General features: G+C 33.5%; 1 protein-coding gene across 9 annotated transcripts in view; it reads right to left on the bottom strand.

The window, feature by feature from the left end:
- LOC100647024 (phospholipid-transporting ATPase ID) overlaps positions 1 to 18,921 on the bottom strand; it is a 68,955-nt gene that overhangs the window by 33,982 nt on the left and 16,052 nt on the right. For 7 of the 9 annotated variants that reach the window (XM_048406753.1, XM_048406745.1, XM_048406749.1 and 4 more), the window contains exon 1: positions 4,237 to 5,398. The exons of the other annotated variants lie outside the window; for them this stretch is intronic. The gene's annotated coding sequence lies outside the window, so the exon portion shown is untranslated. Of the gene's footprint in view, positions 1 to 4,236; positions 5,399 to 18,921 lie in introns of those variants that run through there. 9 annotated transcript variants of the gene reach the window in all.

Here is an 18,921-nt window from a genome sequence, read left to right as displayed (position 1 = left end):
CACAATGCTTATCTTATATTTAGTCATTACCATAATACATATCACATATTCGCTTCCCATTAGTAATTTAACAAAGAACAATTATATTATCTACATTACAACATATCTTTATTATTACAAATAATGACTATGTATCTATTTGTACTGTTTAGATCTAAACTTATTAATTTGGTCTATGAAACTAATAGTTTTTCATTCACTACATATCAAAGTGGTACTTCGTCATCAATTTTTCTATTTTGTTTGACGATATGCGATAATTATGAATTACGTTCTTCCAAATAAAATTTTTCATTGCTATAGAAATTTTCACTGCATAGATCAAAGTTGCTGTATCTCTTAAACGCATGACGATATTTTTATACGATATTTCAATGCCACGCCCTCTCCATAAGATTGAAAATTCTCGCCATTAAATGAATTTTTAAAAAGTGATTTCCAAAACTATCTCCCTAAAATTGCGATCTGATAAAATTTCAAACAAAATTTAATACCACTAGTTCCAATTATACTGATACGGTAAGATAAAAATAGTAAATTTCGAAAAATCTATCCCTCAATAAAATATAAAATTGTAAAATATACAAAAATTTGTAAAGGCTGATACCTTCCATTGTATTTATCATACAGCGAAAGTATTTAGCGAAATTCGAAAATCAAGGTCAATTATTACTGAAAAAAAATGACTTACTATTTGATAAGAAAAAAGAAATAAATAAGTAAGAATATTACAATTATATACTTTCAAACTTTTTACTTGTTTATGAAATACGCGATCGTACACAGGAACGAATCCACCACCTGTTTGCTGACGCGTGCATACAGCTGAATCGACACTCCACGTTTTACCTCTAATTTTAGAGACTTGTACATGGTCACATAAAAAAGATTCACTGAAATCATATTTTAACACTATTGAAATAAATGTACAAAAGTTAAGCATATATCTATAGAAAAAAATAGATTTCTCGTTAACACCTTATTGGTAGTATTTTTAAGAAATGAGTTCGAAAGTTCATACTCTTGAAATAGCAAGAACCAACGCATTTTCAATATTTACATACCACGGTATAATTATTTCAGAATAATTACGTTATAGTTACAGGATTACGAGGATCGCTAATTGGAGTTCGCCGTAGATAACATAAGTTTTAGTTAGAATAACGACAGGTAATCATTAATCATTTAACTGTTTCTGTGCAGCTGTAAGTCGTGCCCCGGATATTATAAACATTATTATAATTTTGTTCTCACAAACTTACATATAAGCTTTTCGTTGAAATAAATTATAACTCTATCAAACCAGAAGACCAACATTCCTCTATTCTTTCGTCGGAATCAAGAGCTAAGAAACGTGTATAATTTTATGATTCTATTTCTTGAATACGATTTCGTTTAACACAGAGTCCATAAAAAAATTGAAACTTGCACAAGAAGTGGCAACTAGAAGAATTTGCGGCGACCAGACCATAAAACCAATAAAACAACAATGTGTATCTGACGAATCAGACACGTGTTCTAACAATTCAGCACGTACAATTGATCGTAACATCTTCAAGCGCTGGTATAAATGACTAATATGCCTAGAACGACCATGATCCCGAGTTGATATTGTCCGATTTTGCAACTATCGGGTCAGAAAAAATTTCTGGTTGGGAGACGAATGGTCTGAAATTGATCTCGACGCGGTTCGCGACTTCTCGCTTTTGTACTCCGATCTTTTTCACGCACTGTTCCCAAAAAAACGAGAGGCAGCAGAGTTGAACAAGAAGGAACAACCAACGAGTAGAGTATATTTTGCTATGCCATACAAGACGGTTTCAGAGGGTTGGAAACAGAAACGTTTCTAGAGGATTGGGGGTTTGAGACGAAGGGGAAGTAGAGATAATGGAAGAAGCAACTTAACGAGTGTACAGAAACAACGAAGAATGGCCAACGGAGAAAACATTTCAGAAAATGTCTCGATAGCTAGGTGACTCACTTCCTTCTACATGATGGATGAATAATCATTCTAAACTTCTCCTCTAATGAAATGATATTTTAATATTGCGACTTGATACGATCAACGCGCTTCGTTTGAAATGAGAAAAAAAAAATAACAGTGCGTTGGATGGAGAGCTCGATGTAGGTCTATTTATAGTTTCCGTGATTAATCGCGTAATTGGAAAATGTCTGGTAATTTGATCTTTCTTTCGTTTCTTATAAGTAGACTACAGATATTTACGCAAATTCGCGTATTCTTACGAATGTATTGTAACTGGTTCAGCTGTTCTCATTGGCTATATATGTGAATATATATGTATGATTAATATGAAGGAAAATGAGATCTACATTTCGATATATATTTAAATTTGACTTTATTACTTTTGTGGCAAACCCACTTCACACCTTTCACGAATAAAGATGTTTCCATTAACGATATTTCAGAATTTGAAAAGAAGACATTCGAAAAGATACAAAGGCGAAAAATAGGTGATGAAATGAGAATAGTAGGATTAAAAAAAAAAATAGAATCTAGAAAATTGTTTTATTTATAAAATATTGTGAAGAACGCTTTACTTGGGATATTTTATATATTTTTGCATATTGTATGTATTCCATGCACATTTGTATCTTTGATATACGATTACGATATACGAATTGTAAGCGAAGAAATAATTAAACGAAAAGTTAGATTAAAATCAAGACTGAAGTGGTATAAAACGAAAATACGCTCGCCTTAGCAGCAAATGTTTTACCAGTTTCATCGCGAAACAAAAGTATTCCCTCCGTATGACGGAAGCTCATTTGGAAAACACAGCCAGTACGCACGATGCATACATTCATGATATCACGATTGGCCGATTGCCAACCGTATCTATACACTGTCTACTTTTACTCGAATTTATCGTATTTTTCAACAGTGATCCACGATCGTTCTGGCTACATCGCTTTTTTCTTCTCAATCTTTTCACGTTCTTCTTTTATTCGATTATTCGAAAAATTTCTAGTTCCATTGTTTACTCGAAACGAGGTCGACAGAGGATTATTTATAAAAATCCGGAAAGATTATTATACTACTCGCCAATAAATGATGAAGAGCCACCATAAAAATACGTTACATTATACAATACATCACACGATATACAGATCCTCTAAATTATACCCATCTATTTTCGAACGTCCCCTACAATTTTATAGAACGCTGAAATCATTGTACGTTATCTTTAAATTTTTCCCAAATTTCGTTATAAACATCAGTAACCACGTGTTGCCTTAAAAAACCATGCGCAAGGTAAATACTTAAAGAATTGTAAATTAAAATGTTCCATAATTGCTCATACACATTTTGTTTATACAGTTAAAGCATTTTCTTCTTGTATACACAGTTTAATCTATTTTATTCGAACTTGATCGTATTTAGTCTAATTGGTGATATACCGTGGATCGCTACTTATTTCGGTGAATTATTATTCACGATTACGGTACAAGAGCAATGAAAATAAATGTCCAGCATTTAATCGGCCATGTCGCTTAACACGAGACCGGCCGAGGAGTACGATGTGTTAACGTTTCTCTCATCGATCGCGTGTTACAATGAACTCTTTTTTAGTGCCTCTCCACCCCGTCAGAGATATTGATCCTGACAAATTGTTGAGATTATCGTACGCGATGATTCGCGAATGTCACCGGGAATTTATTCAGTGGCGAGACAAATTAAAGGGGACTCTGGGACATTAAAATAGATTACTCGATCGAAAAAAAATAATAATTAAATACAAATAATTTAATTAATTGGATATTTAGTTTTTTGTGATTCCACGTTGCGAGATGCACTCGATATTCTGCGAATCATATTTTTTCATGATAAGATTGAATTCGATAGAAATAGGAATCTCTCGCAAGTCAAATCAATCAACTCCACTTTTTATTAATTTCTTCGTTACATATGTACAATGAACATTTAGGTCTCAAGAAACAAACGACGCTTTCGTATATCCATTTGTCATAAGATGACACAAATAATGGGAAATTTTAAGGCAAACTGAAGAGACAGTGTCCGTAGCGCCATGTCGTTATTTTTTATGTTATGTTTCAATTTATGGAGCTGATCAATGTGGCTTCTGAACCAATCATATGTAAGCGCAGCTCGGACTTCAAATAATTCAGATCGAAGTACGAACGTAGCATGTGAATTAAAATTATAGATAACAACTAACCAATAATTATCAGCATATAAAATGAAATAAAGAATACCTTGAAGAGCACCAGAATTCATGTCTTCGCATAGTAGAAATCACACGTTCTGACGTTCTCACCTTTTGTCACCATAAAACCAAAAACGTACATAAATTTTCAGTTCCAAACTTATACCTCGGCAACCACGAAAATCGTGTCCAACCAGCACGGAAACATTGTTCGTCGAGGGAACACTTTAAAAATGTTGCTGAACTGTTCACCGTTCAGATAAAAAAAACCATATTTTCTCATCGGCGAAAAATATCTATAAGGCTTCGATCCGAAGCATAGTTCGTCCAACGTGTTTTATAATCGTAACAACGAATTGATCCCAGTGGGTCAAGGTTGCGAGAAATCCTTCGTAGCGATCGACCACCTTCCCCTAGGTAGATTCAAGGAGTCGAGCGGTAACGAAATCACGACTTTCGAAACTACGTTGCTCGAAAAACTGAACCAATTCCATCAACGATCTTTTCAATCTTCTTCAACCGTGGGGAATCTCGATTTTTATCGACGTTATTCCTTCGAACGAAATCGATCGAAGAAGCTGAGAAATACACAAGTTCGACGACCGTTTAAAAAAATAACTTTCGAGGAACACGGCCGACCTTGCGTTCAATTTTAACCGATCGACCACGATCACTCGGTTTATCTATTTCTTCAAATCTTTGCAGATAGAAACGAGTTATTTTCCAGCAATTTCACACTCGTTACTGTCACTGATAATTATCAAACTTGGCCACGAGGTTCGTCGACGTTCCCGCGAATTCGCAAAAGTTTCAGCTTTGGAAACTGAAGTGATCGCAGAGTTAAAATAACAGACACTCTATGTCACTGTACGAATCTTCCACTTTGTGACGATTATGCTATTTCTGTTTTTTATTTAACAAGTAAGTGCTTTTGTATTTGATCAGCCGCGTGTAACTTGACGGAATGTAACAAAGAGAGGCACTTGGTAAAATCGAGCACGTTTAACTGGCAACTTTCATTCGTCGATGAAAAAGTGAAAGAAAACGAAGGAAATGATCGTAGAAGAACAACTCGAGGATGTAAACTCACGTTTCGCGATACCGATCCTCCGGCGTCTCGTGGATCACGAAGAATGAGAAACGTTCTAGCGTGTATACCGATCGGAAAGGCCGTCCGGTCGGAAGCTTACGCCATTCTCGACTGACGAGCAAAACGGCGAAGCGGCATTTCCCCATCGGTGCGCGCCTCGATCGAGGAAAAAGCTTCTGTGGGTGGGGATACCACGACGCCGGTCTACCCACAGGAAAACACGAAAGTTCAAACGACACGCAACGTTTTTAATCAGAGCTTTTATTTTTCTTTCTCTTTCTCGTTTATCGAGAAAATATTATTTGTTACATCGAAAACATCGCGCGATTATATAAATATGTCGTATGATTCTCATCCTGTTTCTTATTCTTTCTCTTTCTCTTTTTTTCGAGAAAAAAATAGAAAGTGCAAACTTTTAGTAATAATTCAAGATCTCTTTCTTTTAATTTATTCTTTAAAAATAGATGAATTTTATATGTTGAGTTACTAAACTCAACATATTTATTTAAATATTTATTTTATTATTCTCATTAATTTAATTATTTAATTATTCTCATTTAATTATAATTTAATTATTCTCATCTTTTGCTCGTTTAGTTGAGTATTGTTTCTCTTCTCGATGTGGACAGTGTTTCGTTTCACGTTGAAGGACTCGCAGATGTTTCCCATGTTTAACCGATATCATGTGAATTATCGTATTAACATAACATATGATCGTAGTGTCGTATATCTGAATATATTTTTTATTTCCAATAAAAACAGATTTTTAATCGAATATGAATCTCTTTCTTATTTTTTATTTATGTAGAATGTACCTGTATAATGGTACAATACACAATGGTATAATATTTTATAGTGTGTTAATACCATTTTATGTTCAAATAAAACGTATACATAAACATAAACAAGCTTCTTGAAAGAATATTACGTTTGGTCTTAGCTTATACTAAGTTTAAAAATCATGCAAGTAACTATATAGTCGGCGTAAGTTTCGATTACTTTGGAAGATTTAAAAACCGAGTATATACTTTTAAAGATCTTCTAACGCAATTTCAACTAACTTCAATAACAGAAAAAATAATAATTGCATAAAAGGCCGGAATAAATTTCCTGTATTAAAATTAACTTCGTAATTAAAATCACGGAACAAACGAAATGCTAATAAATGACATTAACTCGTGTCATCGATTAGTTACTAATCTGAATTCAAAATAACTTCGCGTGAAAGAAAGGTATGAGAATGAGTAATCACGCGTGACCTCGATAATCCAAGAACAAAAGTATTTCGATTACGTTCTCCATGGGACTCCAAAAGCGTAATCGCAGCTACTTTCAGTCGAGCTCAGTCACCGACCTAATGAGGATGTGCTTCCGCGAAGAACTTGTGTTATTCTCGTACATATCGCGCATTATGTTAAGTAGATTGTATTCTGCGAATGTCCTCTAACAGCTCAACAATCAATGCTTACGATCGATATTCATAAAACTATGAAATTACCATTTATCAGTTTTTGTTACATTTTTATTGAAATGGACAGAAATTTTCTGCACGAAGAAATGAATATTTCTTTTTTCGACTCAAATATACACAATAGTTGACAAAGTATTCGAATATTAATAGAGAACTTTCACGTATATACTATGTGTGTCATCTAAAACATTTTGAAATTTCATTAGCACTACGATTTTTATGCATTTGTGGAAAATCTAAAGGTGGAAAATTGCACAGAATATACACATGTAATACGCAAAAATATTATATTATATTATTCTGTAAATAAAACATAATCGTCCCAAACACAATCGTCTACCTAGGTTGCATTTTTTAAATTTAAGGTTTTAAAGGTTTTTTAAATTTAAGGTTTTACCTTTTTAAAAATTAAGGTTTGTAAATATAAATTTACTACGTAGTAATGGAACATAACTGCCACAATTACGCTGATAACGTTCTATAATTATGATGATAAAGGTTTCGTTACTACGCTAATGAAATTTCAAGATGTTTCGTATCACAAACATGATATACGTATCTACGAAAGAATTTTATAAGTGTTCGAATACTCCAGTGAACTACTGTACATTCTTCTCAAAGATATATGTATTTGTACTACAAATAGTGGAAATTAGGACACGCATCAAGCTCGAAACACCTTCTAAATAGATAACAATGGTTCGCAATGCTCGCGAGACCATTTCTGAACAAGGCTGTTAATAGCGGCACTGACATTTTAGAAATGCCACGTTACGACATTTTCGAGTACTATTGTCCTAAATTGTTGGGATATGTCATGTGTCAATAAATATTCGCCTGTGAAAATTTCTTATCGTCGAATGTAATAACCGTGCATCATGTGACGACGCGCAACGAGGAGAGGAAATAAGAAATGTCACATCACACTGTGACGATGGGACTAAACCGACGTTAAACGAGTTCCTAGAAATTATGAATATTGCGTCAGTTTTCCGACTTTGTCATCTTAAGTGATTCAACGTAAACTATTATCATATTATCAAATTAATATCACGATATTAAACATTTATCAACAATTTTTGATTCGCGTTAAACGCACAAAATTTTTTAAACATTTCTGTCTTCATCTTATCCGTGACCAATCGATATTTCCGGTCGACCTTATGTCCGTCTTGGACCACAAATACCACAAAGTCTGCACAAAAATCTGCGCAAAATTCATTCATGCATTTCTGAAAAAGAATCACTGTGTTTATCGAATGATATCATATGAAAATTCACGATGTGAAAGAACCTGTTTTGTTTTCTTTTCTATTAATCAGTTGAACACGTACTTATAAAGTATGTGAAGCAATTACCGCATAGATTGATCTACGATAGATCATTCACGTGTTCAATGTCCACAGTTTTCTTTTTCTTTTTTTTTAATTTTACATCGAACGCCAAAGAGTAAAAGATATTCAACTGTACAACGTGTATACGGAGATGAAATATTTTACAAAATTTTATTAATTGATTATTGAATTCATTATTCTAAATTACATAAAAATTACTATAAAAATTACTTTACACCTAAGGTTTAAATAAATGTTACATCGCAGGAGGTATCAATTTTTTCCTACAAGTATATTTTATATACTTGAAATACGTCACACATATTTTTACGAAACGATACGAAATATATTCTCCACGCGATATTAACAAAAATCAGTAAGTTTCAAGCGCGCTAAATATTGCAAATTGTAAATAATTCATTTTAAAGGTATAACGAATTTTCAGGTTCAACTAATTTTTCTTAACTGTTCTAATTCTTACAATATTAAGAGTTGCGCGTATCAATAATTAGCAACAATATTGCGCGATTTAAGCACGAATGAGCTAAATAGTTGGTTATCTGTCCAACACGTGTGTTTTCACAGAAGATTTTCTTGTCGTAAATCACGGAAAGAATATTGCAGAAAAAAAAGAGCGACAAGAAACGTAAATGACTACCAGCCAAGAATGACTAGACGAATTATTACATAAATAAGCGATTATACATATATATACATATTATACATATAGTATATATATATAATCGCGTCAATGTGAATTTACATAGGAATTTGGTGGCAAACAATTGTTTCACGTTTAAGGCAAAATTTATGAAAAGAAATATCTTCGTCGCTATGTAATTTTATCTTTCTTATCTAGACGTTCTCGAGTATCGAATCGTGTTAAATAAGACAGTAATTAACAGCACGATAATTAATACCTCGCTGATTAGATTTTAAAATAAAATATGTGTTTTACGAAGAACGGCTATTTGCTAATGAATTTGTTTTAGGTAAATACTAAACCATGAATTGAATTTTAAATTACTAACCATACTAACAGCAGTGCGGATTAATTTAGTCTTATCCCAATTATTAAATTTTTCATCGATATTAATTAAACAAATTGCACCTGCTATCAAGTTCATCGAAGTATCTCAAATCAATTTTTCATTCTCCAAACTACCATCAACCTATTCAAGCGTAGTTCTCAACATTCCGGGCTTTTTACAATTATACGTACATTGAAAAGCCAGAACTAGTGTCGTAGTAGTCAATATTAAAAGTAATATTTACGAATAACTGAAGGGCCAGGAAGATCGCGTGACGAACTAATGAAAAGTTCGACGAAACGTGCCATCGTCGGCGTGGCCCTCACTTCTGACTTTACGCTCGAGCTTACGTCAGGCGTGGACACGCCAAACCCAATAATACATCATCGCTCGACGACACGATACTATTTTGTTCGTCTGTCAACGTAAAATTATTTCATTCAATCAGACGACGAAAATATGGATGACACTTTATTGGACTTCTTTCTCAAGCGACACGATTCGGCAGCTATTATTAAAACAATTTTCTGACACGATGAAATATCGCAGAAATTTCGTGTATCTTCTTTGAAACACGATATGCTCGCGGAGAACATAATTGTCAAACGCTGTTTGGCAATTTAGCCAATTTTACGGACTTGATTGTATAGAAAGTGTTGGAAAACTGAGCAACATTTGAGGTTCTCAGTAGCGAAACTGATCAACTACATTTCTTGTATCGTTTGTTTACTTTGATTACGTAGGTACGCGATTCGACGCTTAGTTCTCAAGAAATAAGTAATTTTAACAAGTTCATTTTGTTGTAAGAAGATTATATAAATAGTGAGAAATTCTACGGTGAATTTAAAAAACAATGTTTGCAACACCATCGCTTTTCGATTACAAAGCTGATCAATGAGCTGATCGTATTTTAATCGTAGAACACGTTAGAAAGGAATAATACGTTTCAGATCGTTAATGTAGACAGGAAAGCAATTATTACTGCATTTACTTAAGCTAACTTGATAAATACTAAAGGAGACAGATAATAATAAAAAAAATAGTTTCATGTTCTTAAGCAAAATAATGTACACATGTTACATATAACATATAAATCATATTTTTCTATTTTGCGGAATTATTCGACAAGAGGTTAAAAAAAGATTGCAAAATTTAAAATAACCAAAGAATATTTAAATCTAAAAATCACCAGTTAGACAGTGTTCGATTATGTAGCGTGCGACCGTATCAGTGGAAGAATATCGCGGTAGACTGATGATAAAAAACAAGATTGTTTGCCGAAGATTTATAGGTAAATATTTCTTATCGAAATATGTGAAGAATACTTAACCCTTTTGCTACTATATTTCACTTATATGATAAAGCTTGCGAAAGGGCTCAACTGCTTGGCACGCTCTTTTTATACGTAATGATAATAATATTCTTTATTTTCAGCCTGACGGTTAAGAAATGGTCCAGGTTGGCAAAATCCTTGGCTTGCAATTCTATCTTTACCTTCCGCTCTTTCAATTTCTATCTTCCTCCTGCTCTTTCATTTAAATTTCTCATTACTCTTTTTATACGTAATATTTTCAGAAGCGTAAGCGTATAATGAAATATATTTCATTTTGCGATCGATGATTATTAGCACGATTCGTCGAGAAGCGTATATATGAGCCGAGTTAGGCTGAAAATTAATTAACTCTATCGCTTCCGTGAAATCGTATTCCCCGAGAATCGAGAATGCCCCGTTGTTTCTTCCAATTGTGCGTAAACGTTTTCGCTTTCAATTTAATTACTCATTGGAGCAGATATATTCAGCTAATGTTCTATCGTTATATGCATATGAATACGATTATCTGGTAGCGCATAAGGTAACGCATAAGGAATTTTTTGGAGAATTTCTACATTTTGTCAAGTTTTCTTAAAACCACACTGAAAATTTGTCGAGTCGAGAATTTTCCTTCAAATCGGATCGATATAAGAAAAGATATTCTAAACATTTCGGGGAAATTTTTTCAGGGTCAGGTTAGAAATGAGAAAAATACCTCGCGACATTAAAATATCAGTAAAGGTTTTTAATATTCAAAATATCCTGGAGATTTGATAAATTTTAAGATGGTTCAAAGATATCCGACGCGACGCGATGTTAAATACCCAAAATACTTTGTAACACATACACGTACATATGTGCATATATTAGAATTCTTGAATATTGATTAGTATAATGAGATATCGGAAATACTACATATTATTATCAGATACTTGATACAGAATTGATTTTAAATTTAATTATACATTTCTGAACTTAAACTAGCAACCGAGAATAATTATAAAGTGTTTAGAAATATCCAAAGTGCAAAAATATCGACTTATTATTAATCTGCAAATGTCTTGCTTTTCCGAGTACGTCAAATAAATGCAATTCTCAAAAAATCGTTACGATTGTACATATTAGATACAAGAAACCTTTTTAATCCGTATTTCGTTATTAAGCTTAAATATGCCCAATTTAGTCAGAGGAATCGCACATTTCCATCGAACCGTGTTTTTCGTGCACGAAACAAATTAACTTACATGAAGAACATAAAATCTATAGCGATTCATGTTGTTTCATGTTGTTTTTCACGAACCAAGATTTCAAACTTTCAAGCTTTCCTCAATTAAATCACATCATTTTTGGTAAAAAAAAATATTTGAAATTAAGTAGATTTGAAAGAACGAACGCATGACACACCTAAACCTGTTCAGATCCAACCTAATATTTTAGAAACCGTTGTCTCTTCGCGTAGCAACGACGGAGCTGTTCGCTTAAGCTTGGAATTGTTACTTTGCGATCAAAATCCTTGGGAGATATGATAATGCTACCGCAATACGTATGTATGTCTTAGAACGTGGAATAAAGTAAGACAGCAAGGTTAGGTAAAATATGAGGAAACATGCGATGTGACTTAAAAAAACAAAGTGTAATATTAAGATAGGATGATTAAACTGGAACGTCTCCAAATTCAATCTTGAATTTTGCACAATTAATGATCAAGTTTGTTGCATATTACGAGACAACGTTAGTCTTGAATATAATAATCACATCCGACTAATTTTCATTCAAGTTCATCCTGCAAATTTCAATTATCCTTCGACGAATTTCCAATTATAGAAAACAGAAGTAATTACTAGTTGCAAAAGCGCCAATTATAGTTCGCATACTTGGTAATATCCTGTAGTACAAACGTAGCACCAAGTACAACGGTAATTACGAATAACTATAATCTGAGGAACGATCGTTTTCGCAAATCATTGTACATGCTGTCTGTTGAAAACATTTGCATAATCCCAGAACACTCCGCGCTAGGATAATGAATCGGCTCACAAGATCCTCTTCTAGACATCATTCTTTAAATCAGTCTACCTACCCTACTGCGTATCGTCTTTCAAATTCATTATATGGTTAAGATGGTTATTCGTGTTATATTCTAATATTTTACCAAGTATATGTCCGCAATAAATGTCGTGTAACTTCCGATCAATTCGAAATTTTATCAAGGTATAATCGTGGCGGTCGTGTCTCATCGTAATACCAAGAAAATTTCAAAATATTTTACATAACGCGCACAACACACACGTTACAAGTTTCTATGCCAATTGTCCTACTCCTTTCGTCAACCATCGTACTCGCAATAATTTTGAAGTATCCAAATACTTGTTCACGATACACAGAACCTTTACAATTGGATGATCCTGCGAAAAACGGTGCAAACGTGTTCCAAAGGTATCAACGGTTGACGGGTTTCTAGCGTTTCTGTTTATGTCACTTTTACACGATAACACGTTCCGTATCGTGAAGCGGTTAATAAAATCGGTAGCAAGCCTAGATACGTACCCATTGGGCAAGCGTGCATAATTGACGGCCTGTCTCTACCCCTTTTAGACGTTCGTAATATACAGCGTGGCCTTGCGAAATGACACTGTCTCTCTGTGATACCGTGCACGTGAGAGACAACGTAATCATCGATGAGCCAATGGAAGCGGACGCTCCTCTAACGACGCGATTCACCGGTAAATTGTCCCTTAATTTTCTTGCTAATTGTTGGAGGATTGTCGATGAAACGGCACGGTATCGAATGAGATCAACCGATCGACGATACGCCAAACGGTCTAACTAATCTCGTCGAAATCTCATCGAAAACAACGTCCTACTAAACGAACGACGTTACGTCGAACGATGATTGCTCGTTTTAAGGCCGTCGATCAAGAAACGAACGAATCTGGCCGATATTCGCGGCTATTCGCCTGTAAACAGCGATTACTTTCGTTTCTGTACGCTCGAACGTATTTGACGGTGATGGAAATTGGTACGAGATAGCTGAAACGTAGCTATTGCACGGTTTATGGAGTAATACCGGCTACCTTATTGAAACGGACATTGTGTTCCTGAGTGGGATAGTTTGCGGTGTTAGAGACGACTAGGTTCCGGTTCCAGCTGAATGCTTGTTTTCGATGAGCTGCTGCGTTTCAATTCGCGTTTGTTGCTTTATTGATAGCAACCTTGGTATTGCAGAGATATAGGAGAGATCTGGTTACGAACGGATTTTGGAGAAAGCGGAAAATACTGTGAGAAACTTTGTTCTTTTACACTTTACAGTGTACGATTGGTATTTGCATAATATCTTATTATCTTGTAATAAATAATATAACTTTTCGAGTTGATTAGTTTGATTTAAAATTGAATTCATCGTCGAATAATGTTTTTACACGATTGTGAAACTTTTCGGCATATCGAGAGACTCTTCCGTGAAGTAGATTTTCCGCGAACTAGCGTAACAGATTTATTTTAGTAATAACGAGTAGTAGAAGTAGGAAATGATTTTGACGATTACTACATTATTCTTCAGAGATCAATTTCTAGATTACGTGCAAGAGATGCTCTTTAAGAAGTATGTTTGTAAACTGCTGATCGTCCTGTCTCGTAAACAGTGTGTGAATATAAAGAAGAAAAAAATTATTATCAAATTAGACTATATCTTCGTCTATAAGTTTTCATCTGGCTGTTTCTACAACTATTTTCACATAAGTACAGACACGTAAGTGGTAAACTCCATGAGATGACTTAACTCTATTTTAATTCTAATTTTTAGACTTAATTGGATAAATTAGAATTTTTTCTAATAATCTTCTTAATATATTTATCGCCAGCTAATATGTAGTTATATTTCTAATTTAATAACGAATTCAATTTCTACAAATTTAACAAAATAATTAATTGTATTTATAGAAAATTCCTCCTTTATCGTATTTTCTCCAGTTAATCCTAAAATTGAGATTTATTTATCTAATACACTTTCTTGAACAATCGACAAGAATCTGAATGATATACGTAACAATTTTAAATAAATTATCTAGATTTCTTAATTTAATAAATGAGCGTCCTGTCAACATCGAGTAAAAGAATCGTTTCTATGAAGAATCGAGTCTAATTCGATATAAAACTATGAGAAGGGTTGAGTCGTTGAGTGACAATATCGAAGACGTAACTGAGTATTGTTGTAACCGGAGCAGCCCCCTATGGTGACCAAAAGGGTAGGGCCGGAGATAGAAAAGGGTGCGGCAGGCAATCATAGATACTGTTCCATTTAACTTAGCCCCTGTTTATTCGATCTAAGCGTGACCTCATCCCGTGTTTCTCTATTAGACCTACAGTCGTAAAAGATTATCGTCGTGACGATAAGAAAGGCAGAAAAATGCACCTAGTTTCCCAGAAATCTCTGCTCACTGGAATTACTAAATAGAATTAACGGATTTTCAAAGAAGATTTCCATTACGAGCATTAGTAATACCAAATTATTAAATAGCGCACACCAGTTATTATTATACATCGACAAACTGGAAACTATAGTGGCGTAAATCAGTCCACTGCCATTTTTCATACGATGCTGTTTTATTGTTACAACAAAATTTAGTGTATCTTTTGAGCTTAAAAAAACATGCTACGACACAGGATCATATGGTAAATTGATTTACCATCGGATTAAACAAATATTTCTTCTAAGGATTAGAAGTCACAAACCAACTCATATCCCCAAATTTTTAACTTACTCCACCACATAATCTCAGCTTTCCAATTTAGTTAAACGATTTCCACTACGTTAATCTGAGATAATTGATTAATTACACCGAGACAGCGAATAATTTTTATAAGTAAAATCAGAATGTTATAACAAACGCGAAAAAATATCGGCCACTCCGACGATTATTATGGTAAAGAATAAACATTGACTGACGACACAAATTTGTTTGAATTTCTCTTTCTCTCGTTCGGTAGATAGAAGACAACTAAGTAGCGTAAAAATTCGTGAATAACAGTACAAACTAACGCAGTCCAGGACGAACGAATAATCGAATGTCATAGTGAAAAGGTACGGCGGTTTGTTTACGGAACGATAACGATTGTTGAAGAAGGCTAACAAACATATTTGCCTCGTCAATTTATGATTTCAATTAAATAAATAAGTTTCATATCGCTCTCATCACTTATTTTTTAATTTATATTACGTTTTACGATTATTCAAACCGTTGTACCTTGCTTTCAACTATGGACCTGGAACGAGTTACTTCTAAATATATATGTTTTAATGTAAGCTACAACGAACAGATGCTATAACGAACGTAATTCAAGAACCAATTCGTTCTAGAACATAGCGTACTGTATACCATAATATAATGTAATATAATAAAAGCGTTATAGCATTATATTTATTACAACGTTATAGAAGTGTACAATTAATCAGTTTTAGCTATAGAATTCTACAAAGAAAAACAATATATTTAAATTAATTTCTCTTCACAAGTTAAAGTTATTTATTCTCTATGCGAAACCGCATTCGCCAGATAGACGTACGTAGATGTTTTTTCAATCAACCCGAACGTAAGAGATTAATGATACGCGTAAAGTACGAAACGAGCGCATGGTTGCCTGATTTGAATGGACGTTTACTACTGCACGAAATTAAAGAACGCGGGGCGTCATTGGGAAACAGACCTGACTACGCACGCAAAGCTTTTAAATCTCGCGCCACCGTAAATCCTCTTATTTTCCGCCGATCATTTACCTATCGCGCGATTGTCGTTCCCGAGCCCGTAAATTCTTGTATTAACGACGAATCTGCCTCGCAAATAAAGCGATCCGTATCACGTTCGACCAGGAAAGAAATTCATGGAATCGAAATATTTCAAGGGGAAGCGATATCATATTCTAGTGTAAATATAGCGGCGTAGAACTCCCACTCAGGATTTTCCCACTGCAATCTGTTATGGGATACCGCAAGAGGCTGATAAGAAAATCAACATGACATCATAAGGTTTTATTCGATTCGCCAACGTCAGATTGTAAAATAAAAGCAGAGTCGCGCGCACGATGGCCATTGGTCAGCATGTTATACGGTCATTAAAAAATATAATTTTCTTCTTTGTTAATTTAAAAAGTGAAAAAACCGAAGCTTCATTAGTTTCTTTGTGCTATCCTTGTTCTTCTTTATCATAAAATATTTAGCCGCCGTTTCATAAGAGTCTACACAGCATAACTTCGATTAAAAGGTAAAAAATTAAAGCCATCTTACATGATAATTTACCAATTAATAACATTGGTGAATTGGCAAGTTGTAAATCTTCTCTTTTACAATTGAAAACCTTTCTGAAGAAAGACTTACGATAAAGAAATATAAGTTTTTTTAGTTATTATCAATCCAATTGTAGCTAACATTAAACAGCGAGTAAATATTGAAGGTTTATTACTTTATTGCTGACTCGCAACGATGACTTTCAGTTTGTAAAATATGTGTTACATGGAAAGTTCCATTTACTTTATTACCAAAATTTTTTACTGTTGTGTAAAACAATGTATTAGTACACGCTACTGATTACTTGCAAAATACGTCAAGTTTTACTAAGTAATATTAAGTTCTATCGTATAACAGTATCTGCAAAAGATCGCTATATGAGATCAGTATGAAATAGTATAATTAGTACGACTCTAGTGCAATGCATAATAGTGATATAATAATTGCTCGACAGTTAAATGTATGTGTCTAAATTAAGGAATGTTACGCTAAGAATGTGAAAATGGAGCGTTACGTGATATCAGAACGATACATAATCCCTCCAACTTACCCAGAAACAATAGATACGCGTCATTTTTCAAATTACGGAGTATGTGCAACCTATGATTGTTTATCAAACGGCCGAGAATGTTTAATTGCCGATTGTCGAATGATTTAATTATTATTGCATTACGAATTAATTACATAAGAAGAAACGAACTGAATTTACGTAATCAGATAAAATCTGTTCACGATCGAAGTCATCCAATTTTATACGTAAACAATAGAGCGTATTTTTTACGTCAGGTAGAGATTCTCCGTGATATTTACGAAGAATCGTTGAAAGTACGACGCTTACCGATAAGATAAGTCGACCCCGAAAGGAGAATAGAACGATAAGAATTCCTAAAAGTATTGTACATTCAACGATTTTATAAGTGCAACAGCATATGACGATGCGAAACAAATGTACATAATACCTCTGATAGACATTTTTAACGGTTATCATCTAGTCGCGAAAATATTGCTATTCGATAATAGTATTTTTAACCATTTGAGTAGTAAGAAGCTCTTCAGTGAACAGTAATTAAAAGCTCTTCATATCAGAGCACCAAATAAATTTCGTTAATAAGTATATTATAATTTATTACAATAAAAAGTTCATTAACGAATTTCAGTGAAACTTTTAATAGATAGGAAAACGTTTTACCTTGAATATGTTCGTATTTGGTAAAAATTACAAGATGAGCACAAAGATATGAAAGAAACTCTTTTACAATTAGTCTATCAGGAAAAAATTTAGTTAACGCGAAACGTATAACTTTGGATCGTACACGATTCTAAGGAACTTTGAATTGCGACCACGAATTTACATTTATTATACTGTTGAAGATGTTAAAGTCATTCAGAGACAATATATCACACGTGTTATCAAAATTAACGTACATAATGTTATTTACAAATTAAATATTTAGAAGTCGTTCCATACACGTCTACGTGTCATAAAATTGTAGGCAACATTCTCTCTTAATTGATCGATATTTCCAACCAGCTAGAAAGGCTATTCTTACTTTCAATCGACACGAAATATGCGACATAATGTATTCCAACCTGGCGATAATGATAACGTAACCGCATAACATTAATTTATATTCAATTTATCAAAATATATCAAGATAATCTGCATTCGAGTCGAATCAAATTTGTAATCATACAATCGTAAGTTTATAATCCATTTTTCATCAAATATAGGCGCAATTAAGATAAAATTCTCAAAGTGACTATTTTTTATTTGAAATAATTTGAACGTTATTTGAAATAATTGTTTTAACAATTTATAATTTACTATATTGTGATAATATTAATTTGCACTTGATATAAATAATTAATTTCCAATCAATTTCGCAGGAAAAATACGTATCCAAAAAGAAGTTTCTTTTTATGGGTTTATAAGATTTTTACGCATTTAAGCATAGAAAATTAAGAAGTGCAAAATTAGTGCTCGAATGCACATGATACGAGAAAGTGTATAAAATATCCGAAGTATAATGATATTGCTATGATATTCGAAAGGCAAAACAATTTTGAGCTTCGGCTACGGAGTTTCCAAATTTTTATGCAAAAATATGAATTTGCATAGAAATCTGCAGTCTAATTATAATTACCATCATTCAAAATTTATAATCCATATAGATACTACGACTGCGCTCTACGAGCATGCAGCAATAGCAAATCCT

Source organism: Bombus terrestris, chromosome 6 (assembly GCF_910591885.1).
Source record: "Bombus terrestris chromosome 6, iyBomTerr1.2, whole genome shotgun sequence".
NCBI lineage: Eukaryota > Metazoa > Arthropoda > Insecta > Hymenoptera > Apidae > Bombus > Bombus terrestris.
The sequence above is the reverse complement of the archived record's forward strand: the minus strand, read 5'-3'. Positions and strand labels throughout refer to the sequence as shown.